The sequence below is a fragment of the Panthera leo genome, chromosome C1 (genome assembly GCF_018350215.1).
Source record: "Panthera leo isolate Ple1 chromosome C1, P.leo_Ple1_pat1.1, whole genome shotgun sequence".
NCBI classification, from domain to species: Eukaryota; Metazoa; Chordata; class Mammalia; order Carnivora; family Felidae; genus Panthera; species Panthera leo.
Genome location: NC_056686.1, coordinates 53,576,273 through 53,597,292, shown reverse-complemented (window position 1 = coordinate 53,597,292; position 21,020 = coordinate 53,576,273). Strand labels below are relative to the sequence as shown.

Here is a 21,020-nt window from a genome sequence, read left to right as displayed (position 1 = left end):
GTGCTCATCCCAAAAGGTGCCCTCCTCAATACCCATCACCCACCTTCCCCTCCCTCCCACCCCCCATCAACCCTCAGTTTGTTCTCAGTTTTTAACAGTCTCTTATGCTTTGGCTCTCTCCCACTCTAACCTCTTTTTTTTTTTTTTTCCTTCCCCTCCCCCATGGGTTTCTGTTAAGTTTCTCAGGATCCACATAAGAGTGAAAACATATGGTATCTGTCTTTCTCTGTATGGCTAATTTCACTTAGCATCACACTCTCCAGTTCCATCCACGTTGCTACAAAGGGCCATATTTTGTTCTTTCTCATTGCCATGTAGTACTCCATTGTGTATATAAACCACAATTTCTTTATCCATTCATCAGTTGATGGACATTTAGGCTCTTTCCATAATTTGGCTATTGTTGGGAGTGCTGCTATAAACAATGGGGTACAAGTGCCCCTATGCATCAGTACTCCTGTAGCCCTTGGGTAAATTCCTAGCAGTGCTATTGCTGGGTCATAGGGTAGGTCTATTTTTAATTTTCTGAGGAACCTCCACACTGTTTTCCAGAGAGGCTGCACCAATTTGCATTCCCACCAACAGTGCAAGAGGGTTCCCGTTTCTCCACATCCTCTCCAGCATCTATAATCTCCTGATTTGTTCATTTTGGCCACTCTGACTGGTGTGAGGTGATATCTGAGTGTGGTTTTGATTTGTATTTCCCTGATAAGGAGCGACGTTGATCATCTTTTCATGTGCCTGTTGGCCATCTGGATGTCTTCTTTAGAGAAGTGTCTATTCATGTTTTCTGCCCATTTCTTCACTGGGTTATTTGTTTTTCGGGTATACACACATATTTAAAGTCATCAAAATGTATACATTAAATGTGTGTAATTTTTATATATCAACTATACCTCAATAAAGCTAGAAAAAAATAAATTGGAAGAAAAAGGAAAGTTGGAGGAGGAATATATAGATCAAAATATATTAAGAGACAAATCAGCCAATGGGGCACCTGGGTGGCTCAGTTGGTTGGTTGAGCATCCAACTTCAGCTCAGGTCGTGATCTCACTGTCGGTGTGTTCGATCCCCGCGTTGGGCTCTGTGCTGATAGCTCAGAGCCTGAAGCCTGTTTCAGATTCTGTGTCTCCCTCTCTCTCTGCCCCTCCCCCACTCATGCTCACGCTCTCTCTCTCTCTCTCTCTCTCTCTCTCTGTCAAAAATAAATAAACATTAGAAAAAAATTTTTAAAAAGACAGATCAGCTCTTGTTTGGAACTTAATCCAAACAAACTATAAAAAATTAATCACATTTATGGGGCGACTGTAATTTGAGCACTTTCTGAGTATTTGATTTTAAAGGTTTATTGTTGGGGCGCCTGGGTGGCTCAGTCGGTTGAGCGTCCGACTTCAGCTCAGGTCATGATCTTGCAGTCCGTGAGTTCGAGCCCCGCATCAGGCTCTGGGCTGATGGCCCAGAGACTGGAGCCTGCTTCTGATTCTGTGTCTCCCTCTCTCTCTGACCCTCCCCCATTCATGCTCTGTCTCTGTCTCAAAAATAAATGTTAAAAAAAAAAATTAAAAAAAAAAGGTTTATTGTTACTTTTTTAGGGGTAGTAATACCATAGTTATGTTCAACAACAGTCCTCACTTACCAGAATAAATACTGAAACATTTATAAATGAAAAATTGCAATATTTAAGTTTTTTTTTAATAAATAAAAGATAAAAGATTCGTGTAATGAGAACCATAATTATGAACGCTCATGTAACACTGAACTATCTGCTAGGTATTATTCTAAGCATTTTACCAATATTTATTCATTTAATCCTCAAAGCATACCTGTGAAGAAGATATTATTATTATTTTCTTTCACAGATCAGAAAACTGAGGCAGAGAGCTTAAGAAACTTGTTCAAGGGTGCACAGCTAGTGAGTAAATGGTAGGGTTTGGATTTGAGCCTTAGGCAACCCTTCCAATCACATCCCTCTTTCTTTCCCTAATACTATTTTGATTTTGATATGTATCATTCCAAATTTCTTTAAACATTTATTATATATGTAGTTATCCATAAGCAATATATTAATATTGTTTATTAATTAACAATTAATATATTGTTAACATATTAATATTGTTTATAAATGGTTTTGTGTTTGCAATTTTCTTTCTTTCCTCACTATGATTTAAAATTATTCTATGATGGTGCTACCTGTAACTTTATCTCACTTAAAGTATGATCCATTACCCCACTGATGGACGGTCGGGTCATTTACTATAACAAACAATGTGGTTATGAACACATTGCCTTGATTATATACAGGAGATTCTCTCTAGGTTATATGCAGGAGTAGAATTTACTAGCAAGAAGGATATGCACATTTTCAGATTTCTAGATATTGACCAGTCATTTCCCAGAGTAGTCATATCAGTTTAAACTCCTACTAGTAGTGCTGTACAACACTTGGTTATTGTTTGACTTTATAATTTTACCAACCTGGTGAGTGTGAAGCAATATCTCATTCTGGTCTTGTTTTATGATTTTTCCCCAGTTAGTGAGTTGTGTATCTTTCCCTGTGTTTATTGGCCAGGCAGCTGTTCTTTATATTTTTTTAAGCTCATTTACTTATTTTGACAGAGAGTGTGAGTTGGGGAGGGGCAGAAAGATAGGGAGAGAGAGAATCCCAAGCAGGCTCCACACTGCCAGCATGGAGCCCAACGCAGCGCTCGATCTCATGGATGGTGAGATCGTGACCTAAGCTGAAACCAAGAGTCAGATTTAACCGACTGAGCCACCCAGGCAGCCCCAGGCAGCTGTTCTTTAAATCATACTTCAGGTTCCCACTAAACTCTTATGTGCCATCTGAATGGCAATACATATACCTATAAATACTTGCTGACTATTGTGTACTTTCATCCTCATCACAAAAGCCATTAATGCCTAAGTCACCATTAGGCATCTGCTTGAAAATACGGCTCTATTAGAAATTGCAAAGAACAATCGATGCTGGTGAATAAACAAACAAGTGGACACATGGACAAATATGAATGATGTCTACCACTAACTGAGTTCCCCTATGTATAGGAACTCTGGACTTTTTTGTTACTACAATTTCACATAGTGGGAAAGAGGTAGAATGTTTATTATCCCCATTTTATAGATGAATAAACGAACTCTCAAAGAAAGGAAGCAACTTTCCTAAAATCTCAGCTGACTAGTGGCAGAGCCAGGGATTCAAAGCCAGATCTGCACAATCCAAAGCCCAGGCTACTTCTACTATCTCCCACTATTTTACAGCTCCATAGCAGCTCCGTTCTAACAGCTGTACTTGGGGTGGTCTTTACCTGCCTTACACACAACCACCCCTCCCCTGTTCCTTGCCCTCCTCCACCTCCCGCCTGTGTGCCTTTCATCTGGCTGCCCTCGGCAGCAGATGTCCCCACAATAAACACTCCCATAAATCACGGCATCTGTCAGACCAACCAAACCAATCTCATTATTTAGGCAGACAGCATGTGTCGCCCCCACTGCCTCACGGCCCTAAATAAAATGCCAGCAATTGATCTGATGGGCAGCCCCACAGATTAGGACTATAACTACAGATCTGAGAATGTCCTCCTGGGTTCTGTTTCTCTATGACATAGAGCATATTATTTCCCTTTAAACACATCCTCACATAAAAAATCTGTACTGTGTTTTCATTTTAAATATATTGAGGATAGAGTGGTATAAAATGTTTGTAATTCCCCCATTTCCATCGAAAGTTTCTACTCCAGCCTGAATACCCTTGTTATATACCATTGTTCTAAGAGATGACACCAAATTGATTGTTCAGACCTCTCTTGGACTCTTCTTTTTTTTAAATATAATTTATTGTTTTGTGCTGGAACAGAACTCCATGGTACCAACCCATTAAAAGATATAAATATCCTTGATCATCTAAAAATCAGACTCTCACCATCTCTAAGGCTGCACCCACTGTTGATTAGAACCTTAGAGCCCTGCAGAAATCAGACCCACTTGGCAGAATCTACCTGTAGCCTTTATATACCCATATTATATGTCAAATTAGTCAGGACACAAAAAAGAGAAGAAGGACGTTATCTGAATTTGCCCTAATGGTTCTTTTAGGTAGGTATTCTGGCTTTCCCTGATGAGCTACATGAGGGCCAGAAGAATAGATTCTCCAAAGGCTATGTAAGTCTCAGCTGAGAGAAAGCACAGAGGGGCTTCAAAAAAAATGACACAGTAGAGGGAAATGGTGAAATCAGAAAGTAATACACAGAAGGCAGAAGAAAAATAATGGCTGTTGCAGATCAGGGGTTGACCAACTATAGCTCATGGGTCAAATCCAGTCTGCTGCCTATTTTTGTACAGTCTGTGAAATAAGAATGGCTTTTACATTTTTATATGGTTGGAAAAAGTCAAAGGAGAAAATGTTTAATAAGGTGAATATTATTTGAAGGTCAAATCTCAGTATCGATAAGTAAAGTTTTATTACACTCATATATACAACCACACTCATTCCTTTACATACTGTCTGTGGCTGTTTTCATGATACTATGGCAGAGTTGAGTCACTGTCACAGAGACCTCATGGTCCACAAAGTTAAAGTATTTATTATCTGGCACTTTTTAGAAAAAGTTCTCTAATCCCTGCACTAGCTGGTTGAAAATACTTGCATTCTGAGGAACCCAAACCTTGCCACCTCCAACATACTTCTAAATGCTATGACTAAATGGCAACTAATGGGAAAACACCGTGAGTTTACTAAAGGTTCCTCAGGGATTTGTGGGTCTTAGAGGGTGGGAGGTGGCGAGGTTAGAGCTGATAGGGCATGAGACTGCCATCCAAAGAGAAAGATCCAGGTCTGTGCCTGGAAGGCTCCAAGTAGATTCTTATTCTATGCTGTCTTGTCATTTTAAAATGTAAACCCACCAAAGACCAGCGCTAAAAAAACTGCACCCTGTCCCCGTGTCATTTCTAAGGATACACAAGTTTTTCCTAGGATTCCTAATTTAGGAGACAAGACACAGCATCCCAACGGCTCCCAAGTCATGGGAACTCACCACAGGTAGAATCTGAGTGGTTCTCCCTTGGAGAGTGAGTGACACAAAGCTTGTATCTCTTGGGAGAGAATCTCTGCTTCCCACTGGACTGTGAGTTACCTATTTGTCTGTATTTATATCATGCTTCATTCCAAAAAATATTTGAGCTGGTTTAATACTTATTTGGAATAGAATATATTTTTAAGAAGACTAGCACAAGGTTAAGGCTGGTCTTAACTGACTTTATGAAATAGGATAAGTAGGCGTGGCTACTTTTCATTAACATCTTAATGATTTGTCAGCCGTAAGAAAATACTATTATGAGAAGTATTATGAACTTCTTTATTCTATGTAACTTTTTTTTGTTGTTGTAAAACTTACTAATATAAATTATAGAAAATTTAGACCTGTATTATGTGCTAGAACAGAGCTCCATGGTACCAACCTATTAAAAGATACAAATATTTGATCATCTAAAAATCAGACTCTCACCATCTCCAAGGCTGCACGCACTGTTTGTTAGAACCCTGGAACATTCTCCATGTATGCTCCTACTGCTCACATAAATATGTATCCATGGCACCCTACGCTGCATACAACTTTGCTTAGTGACCCCCAAGAAAGGAGGCTCCCCCATAAAGTACTGCCATCAAAAGAAAAGGATGGTATGCAAAGATTTAGCAAACCAGATATTCACTGAGGTATTGTTAATAAAGGCGAGAGACTATAAATAATGTACCTCTCCCACAGTAAGAGAAGTGAGTGAGCACCTCTAACAATGCCACAAAATTAGCTATTGAAACCACTTTGTAGCAGAGTACAAAGGCTCATGACAAAGAATTAAGTAAAAAACAAGCAAGATACAAAACACACAAAGTAAAATCTCATTTTTGCAAAAGAAGATTATTTGAGTTTAGAGAAAGAATTTAGACAATTCAATGAACATAAAATAAAAATAACAAGTCAAGCTTACTGAATGCCTACTAGGTATCAGGCACTAATTGAAATTCTTTATATTCACAACCACCCTATGAAGGAGATACCATTGCTGTCCCTATGTTCCACATGAGGAAACTGAAGCAAAGACACATCAGTGACCCACCCCAGGTCCCAGAGATAGTAAAGCCAGAATCTGTACCCAGGCAGGCTGCTCCATAGTCTAGGCTCTTAGCTGCTACATTTTCAAAATAATTACAGCAATGATATCTAAGTAAGAGAATGATAAGTGATGTTTTGTTGTTGTTGAACTAGAATGTCTAAATTTTCTATAATTCACATTAATAAGTTTTACAGCAAAAAACAAGCTACATAAAATAAAGACAACAGCCAAATGCTATGCTGTTAAGCTTCAGTATGTCAGTTCTCAGTGGCTGTGGAGACCTCCATCGTCTGTGTACAATTCATCAGAGTTCATGGCCACAAAACGGTTTCCCAGCCCCGCCTGTAAGATGGAGGCCAACACTGTCCACAAGCCCTCGAAGAGCCCTGTGTGGAGCCTTCACTCCAAGTGGGATGGAAACTTTCCAGGAGTATCCTTCAGTACCTGATTTTTTTTCTAAGACCCAAGACCCTGCTTCATCAGGGTAGTAACTGTCTCAGCTCTGGTGAGAACACTCAAGCTAATCCAATACATCAGGACAGGAAAGAGATGGCAAAGGACCCTTGGCAAAATTGAAGTTTTTGGGCTATCAGCCTTTCTCATTAGGTCCTCTGAGCCTCCACAAAGACAATCCTGTAGAGCATCACCTTCTCAATTCTGGAACACCTTTGTCATCCAAGTCTAGTCATGTTGAGTTGTCATAGCGTTCAGCCCATTTGAGGGGTGACTGATAACCTGAATTTTGACATGATGATCTATCTGTTCGTGTTCATGCTCCTCTTCACCAAGGGGACATGATTTTCTGTACTTATTTGTTATAATGCCACAAATGTCCTTTCCTACCTTCTACAAAGTTGGGACCTTGCAGAGATGCACTATTAGCTCCTATCCTAGGAAAACACTATTCCTTCTCCAGTACACTCAGCAAGAAGCAGAGAACCAGTGTCATCATCACAGAAGGCTTCATCCTTCCTTGTTTATAGCAGACTTTTCAGCTCTTGGCTTCCTGCAATTAGAGAAATGGATCACATAGGGGATAATAACTAGATCTACCATGAAAAAGCCCACTGCCCTGGCTTCCAGAATCAAAGGCTGCTTACACCTTATTCCTCTTACACCCTAGTTCAGGACAGCTTAGAAAAAAGCCTGACACTGGGGAGACAGGTCTTGACTGAATACTTCACTTTTCTACCTAAAAACTCTGTGGCCTTAAGCATGATATTGTACTCCTCTCAGACCTCTTCTCCCTCTGTAAATGGGAACAAATTGAGAACAAAAACTTTCTTACATGTCTCATGGCATCAAAAGGATCAAGTGAGACCATGCATGTCAACATGATTTTTTTAAGTTTATTTATTTAAGTAATCTCTACACCCAACATGGGGCTCGAACTCATGACCCTAAGATCAAGAGGCACATTATCTACTGACTGAGCCAGCCAGGCACCCCCAATGTGATTTTTAAATAGTGAGATTTTCTAAAACAACCAGGAATTTTCATTTTAATTCTTAGAAATTCAGCTCTCATGTAAATGAGTCATTGGATTGCCTGCCACAAAATACCCAAGAATCCAATTAAATATAGCAATTTCACAGAAAAATAAATAAATTTAAGCAAAAACAAACAAAAAAACAATATTCCTTGTACCAACAAGAGGCTAGGAATGGAACAAAGCCACCACAGTCAAATATGGGCTTTAAGCAGCTAGACCTGGTTTGGATTCGACTTCTGCTACAGCTGGCTATATAGCCTGCAGAAGTTAAGCAACTAATAAAAGTCTTGGTTTCCTTATCTGTAAACGGAAAGCATTGAGAGAATATCACATAGGATTGTGGTGAGGATCATACAAGAAAGTTCTATAAGCCCTTAGCATAGTGCCTGCTGTGTTGTATGCCCTTAGTGAATGATAGCTACCAGGCGGGTCTGGAGAATGGAAAGAATTAAGCGGTGAAAAAGGCTGTCTCCAGCAAAATTTCACAGGCTCAGCAAAAAAAAGATCATGCCATTCAGTGTCAGGGTTGATAAAGCCAGACTGGACAACAAGGACAGAACCTCATTCCAGAGCTTCAGCTACAGCACATGAAAACTCCTCACTCGCAGTAGTTCGGTATCCTGAATGTTTAACAGAGGTGAACTTCTTCGTAGTTCTGGGGTTTCCTCGTCTCATCTTGAAGTGATCTGGTGGCTGGTATGGGAAACTATTATGTGCTATTTGCATGGCTAATATCCAGGTTCACACAGATTCAGTTGTACTGGTTTTTGAAATACTGAAATACTTCCACACTATTTGGCACACAGTGTGAACTATTAAAACTGTAAGTCGCTTAGAAAACTACAAGTCACTGCACGGCAGCCATCCTAGACATGGACAGATCTGGCAGCTGCTTTAATGAATGCGGGCAGAGGCCTGGGCATGTGCAGCACCTACTAGCAGTTCCAGAGAGCTCAGCACTGGCAGGCACAGGCCACAGAACAGGTGGTGCCAACAATTCGGGCTTTGAGGACCCAGACCGTGTAGGAAGCCCTAGTATCCACCTGCATCACGGCCCTGACAAATCAATGGTACACCCAGCCCTTCTTTGACCGGAATAAGGTCCTGGGGCTCTTACGACAATCAAATTAATTGGGAAGCCGCTGGAAGGATCTGATGCCATTCCCTATGTCAAACAGCAACTCAGCAATGGTGAACATTTAGCTAGTGACAGGGACACTCTAGAGAATGTCCAAAATCAACAACAAAGAAATGAAAATTAGAATAATTTGTGTTATAAATATTATCACCTGCTAAATAGCTATATGTGCACATGTGTATTTGTTTAGAAAATAAAAGGGAGCTATAGTTCCCCCCCCCAATTCTAAAACTCTAACACTATCATCATTTAAAAAACATTTTTTGAGAGAGAGAGAGCATGTGCATGTGCACACATGCTTGTGGGGAGATGTGCAGAGAGAGAGGGACAGAGAATCTTAAGCAGGCTCCATGCTCAGCACAGAGCCCAACACAGGGCTTGTTCTCATGACTATGAGATCATGACCTGAGCCTAAATCAAGAGTCAGACGTTTGACTGAGCCACCCAGACAGCCCAGACACTATCATCATTTTTAAAAGGTCAGGTATTAGAAAAAGGAACCTTCCTTCACTGTTGGTAGGAATGTAAACTGGTGCAGCGACTGTGGAAAAAGGTTTGAAGGGCCTCCCAAAAAATAGAACTACCATATGACACAGTAATTCCACTGATATTTACCCAAAGAATGTGAAAACACTAATTCAAAAGGATACATGCACCTCTATGTTTATTGCAGCATTATCTGCAATAGCCAAATTATGGAAGCAGCCCAAGTGTCCACTGATAAATGAATGGATAAGGAAGATGTGGTATACAGACACAGTAGAATCTTAGCCATAAAAAAGAATGGAATCTTGCCACCTGCAACAACATACATGGATCTAGAGAGTAGTGCTAAATTAAATGTCAGTTAGAGAAAGACCATATAGTTTCACTTATATGTGGAATTTAAGAAACAGAACAAAGAACAAAAGAGACAAAACCAAAAAACAGACTCTTAACTATAGAGAAAAAACTGATGGTTACTAGAGTGGAGGTGGGGGGGGGGGAGAATGGGTAAAACAGGTGAAGACCTATTAAGAGCACATTTATCTTGATGAGCACTGAATAATGTAGAGAAGTGTTGAATCACTATAACGTACACCTGAAACTAATATAACACTATATGCTAACTAGACTGAAATTTTTTTAAAAGGCCGTCTATTAAACACATACTCCAGGCACTCTGCTGAGCAGTTTCCATAAACTATGGAGTTAGACCTTTACACTAAGCACAGTGACAGGTAGGAGTCCCACTGAGGAAACTGAGGCTTTGGTGAAGTTTAGTCCCAGCCATGGCAGAATGAAATGGAACCCAAGTTTGGCTGGATCCAAACAAAGCCTCTGCTCTTATATACCTCCCATCCTGACATCTTTTAAAAGAACTTTGTCTCTCATGGCCCCGTTCTCCCACCTCACTTTGGACCCCCATCCTAGAATTTAGGCAGTCTGACTTAAATAAGAATTATTTACGAGTGGGTCTGACCCACCACACTCAATCCCAGTGATTCTGAGTCTTCAATAACACGGACAGTATTTCACTTCTTTACAGCCCCCCAAAATCTTGGCACAATACCTGATACACAGAAGGTGCTCAATAAATGTATATGAAACCGGGCTTCTGTGGAATACAGGAATAAGAAAGAAGAAGGAAGGGGTGGCAAGAAAGACCAAGCAGCTCAACTTGGCAGAGACTTGGCCTTTGACTAAATGTAGACAGCAAATAAAACCAAATGCTTTTACTGTCCCCTCACACTTCTCTGAATTTCTGATTGCAGTACTGTATCTTCAAGCACCCACTGAGCATTCTTGCCTGAGAGATGGGAATTTCATGAAACTCAACAAGAGCTTTACTGTATGGAAGGCTAATACTTTAAAAAAAATTTTTTAAAAAGACCAAGGAGAAATTTTTATCTTCAGATAGATCAGGGGAGATAATTAAATAATCATCACTAGCTACTCTTTACCGAAAAAATCCAACATATAAAAGAAAGAATGATGAGAGAAGAAAGAATGAGAAATGCAATCAAAATGAAGACTACCATGAAACCAAAATTGACTTTGTGTAGAATAAAAGCAAGGCACAGGGTTGATGCTGGGGAAATTCCGGCTAAATGGATGTAACACATTTTGTTCCGCATGGATCACTGGAATCAGGCTACAGCTGTCAGTCCAAATTCTACATACTCTCATATAAAACAACGGATACGTGGATATTGCTTAATTTGATTCAACAAATATTTTAATTACAGTGTGCCAGAAAAAGAGATCTATGTGAAAGATTTTGTTTTATTACTCTCAAACACTTACTTGAACCGAATAAAGAGGTTCACCATTATGAAATAGTAACGATCAAATCTATTTAGCAAGATCAGAACCTCTAAAAGAACTCTGAAGAAATAAAAAGGGTTCTGCTTCCCACATGGCCTCTCAACTCCAGGAAGTAAGGGGTTATCAATTTTTTTTCTCCCTTCTCTAACCAAAAGGTCAGAGCTAAAATTGCATTAAATGGACTATGACATTTCCCTTAATGACTAGCCTTCTTGTTGAGACAGAGAAAACATCCTCACTGTTACCTGACCCTGTCTGTGAGGGAGGACAGAGACAGCAAAGGACTGATGGCCTGCTTGAAGAATACTGCAAAGCAAAAGTCAAACAACACTGAAATCAACATTTCAGTTCTCCTTTTGGAAAGAGGGAAGACAACAGAAATCTCAAAAGGTGGCTAAGAGAATTCTAACAGTCCTCCCAAATAACCCCCAGATATTCATAGAATCTTAGAAAAGCATTGTTTGCTGTTCAAATGCAGCTATAAGATGAGTTTCTCAACCCCTTTCCTTCCCATGAGGCTGTCTCATCTTAGCCCCCCCGGATGGAGATCCTGGAGTTCCCACTGCAAGTGGACTTCTTAAACAAAGATCCAACTATTGTTCTCCAGAGGTACAGCAACTATCGTAGATGGATATTGTCTGTTGTTTACAAAATCAGGATCGATGTGTATACACTACACACTACACAAAACACACACATATGTCACATATAGCCAAAGGAACCTTACTACAATCTAAGCGCTAGGCTAGGAACGTACACTCTCCCACGCAATACTGAGAGATATTTTTGCTCTTGTTTTTCAGATAAGAAAATGTGTCTCAAAGAGGCATTTTCATTCACAGAGGGTTACTCAGCTAGGGTATACAAATGTTTATCTAATGACAATACCCATGTTTTTTTCATTTCATCAGAACATAAGTGGAAGTCCTGCTTGGGCCATGAAAGGAAGCAAGTTACACTCATAATATTTCAGTACTCAGTGGGATATTAGCAATGTATTCCCATGCCTCAAATAGATATATCAGAAAGATGAAATGATTTTCTCCAAACACCATTACAATTAACTTAAAAAAAACCAGCTTTATTGACATATATAAAATTGAAATACAATGAACTTCACATATTTAAAATGTAAACATTCAATAAGTTTTGATGTATATGTGTGTGGATGTACACACACGCACACACACGCACGCACACACACACCACACCACACACCCCTTTAGCTCTAAAGTTTATGTCCCCATTGCCATATACTTGAATAGCATCCAGACTGTCTGGAAAAAGATAAGGAATCACCACAAAATACTATCCTTGGTCCCATAGGATTATCTGCCTTGCCATGGCCATTCTCTTCTCAAGTGCAGTGCTGTAAAGTAGGGAGGAAGCATGCTCAATTATTCAGGACAAGTCAGAGTGAGAACTCTATGCCTAACCATGTAGCACAGAGCTCAAGGGAGGGATCAACTAATATGCAGGATAAAGAATCCTGGGGTTTTAGAGCTGGAAGTACAACTGCTCAAGAAATTTTCTTTTGCATGTGTGTACGTGATGGTGAGGTTGAAAGAAAGGGAGGGAAAGGGGGAAAAAGGTATGAGACAGAGGATGTGAATTTCAGTTTCTGAAGGTTTTCATTCAGATTTAAATATATATATCATATATATGTTATATATATAACTTTTTGTTATATTGCATTTTCTTATATAGCATATAAAATACATGTTATATTGTATTTTGTTATATAACATACAAAATATACATATATAATTACATAATAACGTAAGACATATGTAATACAGAGGTCAGTCATATTCAACATGGAAAATTTAGGTACACGCAAGGACACATATCCAGAGCATTAGAAAAAGAACAGATGGCTAAAAAATGAGGATAGGATGGGGAAGAAAAAAAAAGAAATCTAGAATCTAGAATCAAACCAGAGAGGCATCCGTGCAGTTTAAAGACCACAAAGCAGTATGATTAATTCACTTCTCTGCACCCAAGGTCCACTAAAACAAAAACAAAAACAAACAAACAAACAAAAAAATAACCAAACAAACAGAATTAAAGCAGAGGGGAAAATAAGAAAACAAATAAGGGTAACCACTGTTAACATTTTGGAGAACCGTGTATCCTTACATTTTTAGTTCTACATTTTTATGTACATGCACACATACATATTGTATGTTCTGTATACATGTACACAGAAGTAAGCTCATACTATCTGCATTTTGGGACCACCATTTTTTCCACTTAACACTGAAACATAGTCTTGAAGTCATTAATGTGTTTTTCTCTAATATCTCTCATAGAGCTGCACCAGAATTGTTAACTGCTTGTCTCTTGTTCAGACTCACCAAATATTATTTATATATATACATATAAAGTGGACAGGAGTTCAGAAGTGCTTATGCCCAGCTTGAAGAGAGGGATGCTCGTCACTGGAAGTAGGAAAGAAGAAGGCTTTATGGAAGATGTGGTATTTGATTTGCAGTTTGGGTGGAAACGGGCTAAAGGGACATAGATAAAAAGGAAGCGGATCTTAACTGGGCACCAATTATAACAGACCTGGGGATCCACACTAAAAGCACAAAGACACGGGTATCCCAGGGTCCACCAAACAGGTGAGGAAGCAAGGGGCACTGTGAGATGGTGATTAACGTATCTGAGGCAAGTCCTGGAACGGGGACATCCTGCAGGGAGCTGGGAAGATGTGGAGGGTGTGCAGAGGCAGAGGGAGGAGAGACTGGGAAGGGGGGTGGGAGGTGGTGCTGAGATCCCAGAATACTTGAAGGTCAAGCTAAAGAGCAAGAATTTTACCTGCTCTCTGTATAGCTGCTTATGGAATCTGGTCCTCACACTTACATAACAAATGATAAAAAATGGTTACCAGCAGATGGCCAAGAAGCTGTTCCCAGAGCAGATTAATATTGCCTCAGACAAGTGGAATCCCCCAGGGATAGCACATCCTTTAGGACATATTTCAAAAGCCATAATTCTGTCTGAGGGCACCTGAAGGAAATTTCAGAGCAGTACCTCCGGCACCTAATTATCAAATAAATGTGTTAGTGGGAACCTCTGTAGTTAAGTCGTGCCAAGCATAAGACGCTCAATGAGGCTAATGTGAACTCAGAGTAAGGACACATCTAAATGCTAACTAAATAGAGAATGCAGAAACATTCTGAAGGTGAATCCTGGGACAAACAAAAGACAAAACAAAACAAAGCAAAAAAAAAAAAAAAAAAAGGGCAAAGAAACAAAACCAAACCACAGCAAGCATTGGGAAGAACATCTGTTACCTAAGGGCAAAGAAAACCCACAACCCTTCTGTCTCACTACTGTCAAGGACAAAGCACCTGGCATGGAATTGGCTTGTGGAGACCTTCTCATAAAGGTCTGACCACTCCCCTCTCGTGTAGGAAAACCAAACACTGCAAATTCAATCAAAGGCAATGACAGGGCTTGGCTTCCAGTACTTGGACAGACCTAGGTCTGGACTTGGCACACAGCAGATGTGGGCTAAATCTCAAGAGCACACGCTTACCTATTAGACAGTAGGTTGGTTCCAAACCTCTCTTTGGACCTTCTGCTTTCAAAAAATGGCCCTCTATGTGCTACTTATCCCAAAGAGTGTCAACCCAACAATAAGCACTCCTAGAGAACAAGGAAAAAGGAAGAAGCATTTGGTACAAATGATGTGACCGAGAGGAGCTAAGCTTTTGCAAATCTGGATTCATGACACTGACCTTCCTTACTTCCTGTGTAACAATAGGCAGACTAATTAATCTCTCTAAACCCCAGTTTCCTCAACTGTAAAAGGGAGCAGATAATATCTTCCTTCAATTTGTGTTATGAGGTTTAAATGAGATAATGACATTATGTCATTAAAGCATCTGTCACTTGGAAAGCAATCATAAGTAGTATTTGCCCATGCATGCCTATCTTCTTTTTCCCATAGGGGAAAGTGGGCAAGATCCTATTGGGCAAACAACCATGAGAAAAAGAGAGACACAGGCACTTAGGAATGGTCTGCATGTAGGAACTGCCAAGTTCTTCCACCAATTTAGTGGAAAGGCCATTTACTATCTGTATAAACTTTAGGCAAAGAAAAAGCCTATGACACCTTCCTCATAGAATCATCACAAAGATTAAAGCCACCATTTGTAAAAGCCTACTGTTCATTACACTTAAATGGTAACTTAAGGTGGAAGTATATATGGTGGCATTAAATTAACTAGAACACTGCTCACAATGGATCACCAACTGGGACAGTGGAATCGTTTCCCTGTCTGAAGATTTTACCACATGGGGATTTGAACTAAACAAAGATCAGAAATCCAGGAAATGGTTGGAAATCCAGTTGGAAATCCATGCTGCCCGAGACAGGCTTACCAAGCAAAGGAAGGGGTCCCTCCTGGCTCTCGTGTTAACTATTAACTAGCTGTTCTGGCTGTCTTTCTGGCTTAATTATGCTCCTATAACCCTGACAAGACTGGCTGAACTTCACTATAAATCATGACAGTGGAAAGCCTAAGATAAAAGCAAGATTAATGATATGACCTCAATCTTGGCATAAAGGCCCATTAATTGGAAATTATGGACTTAATTGAATTCTAGGCATAGCACTGGCAGCTAGATTAAATTTTCCAAGACCTGTTTCTCTACCCGCAGGAAGACAATTGAAATACACCAGTGAAAACTAAGCCAAACATTGGCTGTTGCTTAGAAGACAGACATAAAATTGGTATTTCCCTAGCATACTAGCTACCCAACCATGAAAAGAGTCTCAAGTCAGGTTTGGAGGAACCACAGGCATCATTTCAGCTACCTTCCCTGTCTTCTACATGCTCAAGGGTGCTATGTAACCTCTCTGAACCTTAATTTTGAGATAGTAATTTTAACTGCTACACACACACACACACACACACACACACACACATACACACACACACGAAATGCTCAGTAAGTACCACCACCATCATCCCATCTTTGCCACCATCCACTACTATAAGGAGCCTGGAGGGGACAGGAAAGAACCATGTGCTTCTCTTCTGCTGGCTGCAGAAAAGGCACCACAAACAGCACAGACAAGTCACTATACACCCAGGACCTTCCTGAGTTCAAAGTAGCTTCTGTCTCTGCTTGGCATTTGGCAGCTGCGGATTCTTGTATGTCTCTTTCCTGCAGTCTGGTCTATGTGAGTCCATCTGCTCTTAGGACAAAGATTTACAGGCATGAATCCTTACCCAACACTGAGAGATGGGCATTACAGTCTCCTCTATAGAAGAGAAGGAGGGGACTCTCAGATGGTGACTAACTAAGGCACCAACTGTGGTATGTGTTGGAACCAGGATATCATGCTGTTTCCTTGGGGAAGTGGGAGGATGTGGAGGGTGTGTTAGAGGGTGGGAGGTGAGACTTGGAAGGTGAGTGGTCCTCAAGTCCCCAAAGGCTTGAAGGTCAAATTAACCTTCAAAGGAGCAGACAAAGTTGCTCAGAATTACTGGGAGGGGTGGGGGAATGCCTTTGTTGAAGCTGCAACAAGACAAATTAATTGAGAATCAGCAAGAAAAGCCTAGTGAAAACATAGACAGTGCTTAGCTTGTATCTCTGTACCAAGCATCCAGTAAGACACCTACCAGGGTAAACAGTGCAAAACAGGCCAGTGAATCAAACTGAATTAAGTCTATCAAGAAATCAAGAGCTCCACTTCACTCTTAAACCTGCAGCAATTGTTCTGAAGCTCTGCAAGGTAAAAAAAATGGCAGTAGCTATCATTTATTAATCACCTTCTGATTGCTGGGAATTGGTCCTACAAGCGTTATATCCATTATCTCATTTATTGCTCACATCACGTTGCCAGGTAAACCTTACTATCCCCCTTTTACAGATGTGCAAACTGAGGACTCAAGACAGAAATACGGTCACACAGCCACAGCTCTTCCCCAAGTCTTTCTTCCTCCAAAGCCCATGTTCATCTCATGATATTTTGTTAAAAGCATAAGACACAAAAGGAAATGGTCAAACCGGAAAACACTGTTGGAGAATAGAGAAGCCAGATCCAGGCCTGATGTGTGCTCTGGTATAATCGAAGGATATCTTTTAACACCAGATACTCAGGAGGGAAAAACTGAGAAAGGTCAGGTGCTGAAAAGGCACAAATAAATGAAAACTGCCTTCTGAGACTTTGATAGGAGAGGAAAGCCAACGTCTAGCTGTGCTTATGGTCTCTCATGCGACCTTGGTGGTCATATAAAGGGATGCTGGCAGTGGCTTAAGATGTTCTTTTCTTGAACACCTGGGTGGCTCAGTTGGTTAAGTGCCTGACTTGGCTCAGGTCATGATCTCACGTTTGTGAGTTCAAGCCCTACATCGGGCTCTGCACTGACAACACGGAGCCTGCTTGGGATTCCCTCTCTTCTTCTCTCTCTGCCTCTGTCTTGCTCTCTCTCTCAAAATAAATAAATAAATAAACTTAAAAAAAAAATATGTTCTTATATGAGGAATCTAAAAAAAGCCATACTCATAAAAACAGAAAGTAAAATGATGTTACCAGGGGCTGGAAGGTAGAGAAGGTAGAGAAATGCTTCCGTTTGTTGTTTAAAAGATACAAACGTGCAACAAGTAGTAGGTGGGTCCTAGAGATCTAATGCACAGCGTGGTGAATATAGACAATGACACTATTATAATCAAACTTGCTAAGGGACTAGAACTTAATTATTTCAGTCACAAAAAATAAATGATGATTATGTGACATGATACAAGGGCTATGGCTATAATGGCAATCATATTACAATATATAAATGTATCAAGTCAACATACTATATACCTTAAATTTACATAATGTTATATGTCAAATATATTTCAATTTTAAAAAATGCCCTTTCTTAAATAGCCCCTTCTAGCTGCCTAATGCTACTCACCCTACAGGCACACACAGTGTTCAGGGTCAAAAGCTACTCAGACTTTGCTTCTTGTGTTCACCAACCACATGCACAAGCGTTCCAGAAATGGCAGCCAGGGCACCCAGAAAGGGAAAGAGTAAGAGCTCAGAGAGCTAACCTGCAAACATGCTCTCTATCTTCCCCAGAGAACCATTCTACAGACTTTGTCAAGGTGCTTTGAGGTATAAAAGCACATTAGCACTAGCAAACCCATGGTCACAGCCTTCTTTGAGAAGGCTATGGCTGAGAGAGAGGATAAATCATTAGCGGTGCCTGGTCTCCCTTGGTGCCTTTTAGATCCCAGATAACATAATCAGAGTTCACAGGCTCTGAGATTTCAAAGATGGGCACTGACAACCACAAAAAAAGAGTCTTGGTCAAAGAGGGACAACATGAGAGGCTGAAAGCAGGTGGCCTTCCATCATGAATAATATGTCCTCCACAAAACCCAAAGAATGGTAAAAGAGTGGGTTAGTGGATGCATTTGAAAGGTTTGGTTTCCTTCTTTCCAAGGAGGAAATGAGATTACAGCCAGCTTAAACAAAACCTTTATACATGTTGGAAAAGGGTGATAACAGCTTTTTGTTATCTGATCTCAGTCCCCACCTGACCACTGGAAAAAGCCTGTATATAGCACAGTGGTACATGCAAATGTGGCAACCCTGGGGGAAACTAATCTTCACTGGGCTCCCCCTATGTCCCAGATCTAAGCCACATGCTTCACACACACCGATTCATTTCACCCTTACAAGGACCCTACAAAAAAGGCTAAGTTGATCCCACTTTACAGGTATTGAGATGAGGCTCACAGAAGTTACATAACCTGCCCAACATAAAAAGCCTAGTATGCCAAACTTCCTCACTGAGGATAAGCAGCTTTAAATGAAGGTGGGTTGGGGGAGATGGAGGCAGGAAGGGAGGCAGGAAGAGAGGGGGAGAGAAAGTGAGACACAGAGAGAGAGAAAGAGAGAGAAGGAGAAGGAGGGGGGAAGGAAGGAGGAGAGAAGGGAAAAGAGGGAGAAATGGAGAGGGGAGAGAAGAAGGAGCTATCATTTACTGAGCATTTTTTATCTGCCAGGTGCTTCAAATAGGCTACCATATGTGAAACCTTACAGCAACCTGCTGAAGGGGATATTATTATACCCATTTCAAAAAGGAGAAAATAGGGGCGCCTGGGTGGCTCAGTCGGTTAAGCGTCCGACTTCAGCTCAGGTCACGATCTTGCGGTCCTTGAGTTCGAGCCCCGCGTCGGGCTCTGGGCTGATGGCTCAGAGCCTGGAGCCTGCTTCCGATTCTGTGTCTCCCTCTGTCTCTGCCCCTCCCCCGTTCATGCTCTGTCTCTCTCTGTCTCAAAAATGAATAAACGTTAAAAAAATTTAAAAAAACAAACAAAAAGGAGAAAATCGAGGCTCACTGAAGTTAAATAATTGGATAAAAGTCACACATCGAACAAACAGCAGCATAAGAACACACATCAGGTCTACCTGGCTCTAAATCCCACGTCCTTTTACTAGCACATTTTTCATTTCCCCTGTTCGACACAAGAGTAGAAGTCTCAGTGCCATCACCAACAGTGCTTGGGGGAGGCACATCTGAAAGGGCCCCAGGAAGACCTTGTCCAACACAAACCAGGCACCAGAGATGGCTACACCCTAGGGCTTCCTGACCGTTCCCTCAGCAGCCACTGTCACGGGGCTCGTCACAGGGGTGGAAGCCTGGACTGGCCAAGGACAGGATGATGGGCACAGCACAGGGGTGGAGCCAACACTCTCCCACGCACGTCCACATCAGGGTCCACTCCCTCACTGGCCTGAACCCAGGCATTTGGGAATCTGTATTTTCTGGCTCAGGAGGAGAAACAAAGGAGTTCAAGTCCCAAATACCAGTGTGCCCTGAAGCAGACAGCGCACTCCCTCTGGGCAAAATCTCTTCCTCTGTAAAACAAGGAGATGGGATCAGCTGCTCCACAAGGTCTCGTAACACTAGTGACTCCATAATTCACAGACTCTATACAACATGAGTGTGCAATTCGCAACCAGGCAAGGAATCAGTAGGGCACTACCAAATTGGACAGGGAGTTGAAATGTAACTGCCACCAGGGGCAGCACTGGTCAAACAAAAGCATTCAAATCTGGATCCTGGCTCCTGTTTTCTATTTCTGTCTGGGAGGCCCTGCTGGGGGCTGTTATGTAACAGACTGGCCAGCTGCTAGCTCCTTCTGTCCTCTTTCCCTGCACTTGGCACTAATCCCAAACTGACCATTCCCTTGGTGCCCTTTTTTGTAACCTTTAAACATCTGCATCTCACTTTTTTAAGTAACTGTAAGCTCCTAGAAGTCCAGCTGGGTGGGTTAGACAAGACTGCATACACACTGCAGAGAATATTCTAGCATCCTGCTAGTAAAAATACACAGTAACAAAATCAGCTAACATTTGAGTGCCTACTATGTGCCAGGGATTATTCTAAAAGCTTTACAACCCTATGAGGTACATAATATTACCATCTTGTGTTCTGTAGATGTGGAAACAGAAAGAGGCTGTCTTCCTTGCTGAGGTCACACAGTTAATAAAGGCAAAGTGCTGACAGTGTCTCACAATGATTTCTTGAATGAATACACCTAGATCCAGACCTAGACAACAGGTGGGGCTGCGTGCCTCTGGCATCAGACAGACCTGGGTCCAAACTCCAGCTCAGCAATTTATTAGCTATTCCTTTAGATAAGCTGCTTGAACCTTTCTGTGCCTCAGTTTCTTCATCTGTAAAAGGGGATAACAACATCTACCCTGTGGAGTTATTCTGAAAATCAGACACAAAACCCGTAAAAGAACCTAGTGTCGCACCCAGTCTACTCATTTACTTGCGTATTTATTAAGTTGCTACTTAGGGAAAGGCTTTGCGTTGGGTGGTGGGAAAACAGAAGAAAGCATGGTCCCTCTGCCTTCAAGCTGCTGCCAGTCTACCGATCACATAAACATAAACAAAAAGAGTATATACCACATGGGAAGGCCAATGT

At 41.1% G+C, this 21,020-nt stretch overlaps 1 protein-coding gene across 6 annotated transcripts in view; it reads right to left on the bottom strand.

Annotated features, from left to right (window-relative positions):
• DNAJC6 (DnaJ heat shock protein family (Hsp40) member C6) overlaps positions 1-21,020 on the bottom strand; it is a 101,019-nt gene that overhangs the window by 49,989 nt on the left and 30,010 nt on the right. The window contains exons 1-2 of one of the 6 annotated variants that reach the window (XM_042952085.1): positions 8,179-8,280; positions 6,970-7,132 (exon numbers count right to left, since the gene is read on the bottom strand). The exons of 3 other annotated variants lie outside the window; for them this stretch is intronic. The gene's annotated coding sequence lies outside the window, so the exon portion shown is untranslated. Of the gene's footprint in view, positions 1-6,969; positions 7,133-8,178; positions 8,281-14,607; positions 14,711-21,020 lie in introns of those variants that run through there. 2 more of the 6 variants (XM_042952086.1, XM_042952087.1) reach the window with 2 other exon arrangements.